Source organism: Anomaloglossus baeobatrachus, chromosome 4, assembly GCF_048569485.1.
Source record: "Anomaloglossus baeobatrachus isolate aAnoBae1 chromosome 4, aAnoBae1.hap1, whole genome shotgun sequence".
NCBI lineage: Eukaryota > Metazoa > Chordata > Amphibia > Anura > Aromobatidae > Anomaloglossus > Anomaloglossus baeobatrachus.
The window spans coordinates 663,212,287-663,215,269 of NC_134356.1; positions in this window are offsets into that span (position 1 = coordinate 663,212,287).

Sequence of the window (2,983 nt, forward strand, 5' to 3'; positions counted from 1 at the left end):
TTAAAGGCAAAGGAGGAGAACTGCCTTCCGAGGCATAAGCTTCCTCTAATCAAAGCATGTTTTGTAGACACTCTCCAGTGTTCAGACATGAATGTTAGGGTTTTTAATTAATCCAATATTTATGGGAGATAGATTTTCGGCACTGTGATTACGAGGGGAAGAACATGCATTTTGTTATATAATTGTGCAATCAGCGCAACAGACCCAAAGTAATATTGGCCTGATAAATTATGCTATACATACTATATTTATTCTCTATATAAAGATAAAATCATGATAACATACATGACAAGAATATCTTCTACCTGGGATCTCCAGGGGCGAAGATATCCTGTAAGTTTGGGATGTCATACAATTCTGAAGGGCCAAGCACATCCCACTAACACTTCTCACATGAGCTTGTCAAGGTGAGGCATGTCGGTGTAACTTTGATCTAATAAAAAGCAGGAATTTGGTTTGATCCTTTGTCAGCCCTTGGAAGGCACAGCTTGCTGTGAGTTCTGTCCATTTTTCCAAAGAAGCACCTCCTTCCTCTAAGCTCTGAGCCATTTCAGTGTCATCATGTTTAGTAATTTTATTTTGTTTATCCCTACTATCTTATGTAATTGAATGTTATATTGTTTTGTTCCTCTTTGTAACATCTTTTGTATATTTTCATAAACACTGCCTACTTTTGGATTAAACATATAAAATGTAATAGCTTCATTCCTCTTGCTCTATAAACCACATCCCCGAAGACATATGCTGCCTGTAACAAGTGTGCAATCAGCCTGTAAAACAATTGGTGGTGGAAGCTACTAGTTTTTCTTAGCTTACTGTAGAGCTTGGTAGTGACTGTACCAAGGTGTAAATACATTATATATATTTATATATATATATATATATATATATATATATATATATATATATATATATAACAAAAGTTCCCCAATAAATGGCGCAGTAGAAGAAACAGTTGTGGCCTTGTCCATTAATTGTTAGTCAATTGCGTAATTGTTCTGACAAGTGGGGGCTGCAGAATGCTGTTTGTGACAAATTTGTGACAGCTGTGGCATATGTGTATGATCTCCCAGACTGTCAGTTTATAAAGATCCTCTCACGCTTTGTAAATTATTGATTTTAATGGGAAAATGTAACACATAACTTCCCCTGTTGTGGTGCAGAAGGGAATATTAACATTCTGCCAAGTTTCTCAATTTAATAGAGGAGATTGTCACAGTATTAAAGAAGCACTCCAATCAAAGTTTTTATCTTCTTATTATATTGAAATGATCAAATTATATAGCACAATGTACTTACAATTGCTCATTTTGCCTTTCTACCCAGTAGATTCTTCTTTTTTCTCTGCTCTCCTGTCCCTGCAGGAAGTCTCTTGTCCAAGCATAAATTATTACCTTCTTCAACCCCTGACCCAGATGCTCCCTTCTCCCGCCTGCCAGGGACTTTTGCAGCAATGAGTTAGGGAAAAGAGACTTCCTGTATCTACATAGAGCTTAGAAGGATTTGACTAGTCAGTTTTTAATTATGTGATGTCATACACCTATTGGAAAACAGAAGAATTAATTGGGTAGAAGGGCAAAATGAGCAATTCTAAGTACATAGTGCTGTATAATATGATGATTCCAATATATTAAGAGGATAAAAAACTTTGATGGGAGTGCTTCTTTAAGGGATCTGCATACATAGCAGAAAAGGTAGAGGGTTTTTTTCCCCCTACACAAATAATCTACTTTGCTCTACTCATGATGCAATCTTACCACTCCTATAGAATCTGCTACAGCTAGTTGGGTTATAGTTATGCCCATCCATATACCTAACCATTAATGCAAGTTAAAGGACTATGATAAAAAGCGAGATAATCTCACTGGCATCTCATAAGCATGACCATATTTAGGACCCATATTACATATAGGCCCACAGGGTAGTCATGGTTTTACCATGTTGCATTACAGAGGGACATCATTTCTATGGAACAAGACAGTGCCTTATAGACGCAGCATATGATGGCACTTGGATTGTAAACGATCTGTAGGAACTGTCTGCACAGCTGTGTACAGCGTACGGTATCATGTGACTCATTAGTGTTACAAGGTCTCAGGTGTGAATAGGGAGCAGGGGTGTTACATTTGGTGTTATCTCTCACACACTCTCTCATATTGGTCACTGGAAGGTCATCATGGCTCTTCATGACAAAGAATTCTCTAAGGATCTGAGAAAAAGAATTGTTGCTCTACTTAAAGATGGCTGAGGCTATTAGAATATTGCCAACACCCTGACACTGAGCTGCAGAATAGCAGCCAAGACCATGCAGCGGTATAACAAGAGAGGATCCACTCAGAACAGGCCTCACCATGGTCGACCAAATAAGTTGAGTGCACGAGCTCGGTGTCATATCCATAGGTCATCTTTCCAAAATAGATGTATGAGTGCTGCTAGCATTGCTGCAGAGGTTACAGGGGTGAGGGGTTCGCCTGTCAGTGCTCAAATCATATGCTTAAAGTCAGCCTGTCAGTGCTTAGACTATTTTCACTTAGGGGTGTACTCACTTTTGCTGCCAGCGGTTTGAACATTAATGGCTGTGTGGCGAGTTATTTAGAGGACATCAAATTTACACTGTTATACAAGCTGCACACTGACACTGTACATTGTATCACAGGGTCAGATCATCAGTGTTGTCCCAGGAAAGAAGGGAATTTTGTTACTTACCGTAAATTCCTTTTCTTCTAGCTCCTATTGGGAGACCCAGACGATTGGGTGTATAGCTACTGCCTCCGGAGGCCACACAAAGCATTACACTAAAAAGTGTAAGGCCCCTCCCCTTCTGGCTATACACCCCCAGTGGGATCACTGGCTCACCAGTTTTAGTGCAAAAGCAAGAAGGAGGAAAGCCAATAACTGGTTTAAACAAATTCACTCCGAAGTAACATCGGAGAACTGAAAACCATTCAACATGAACAACATGTGTACCCGAAAACAACCAAAA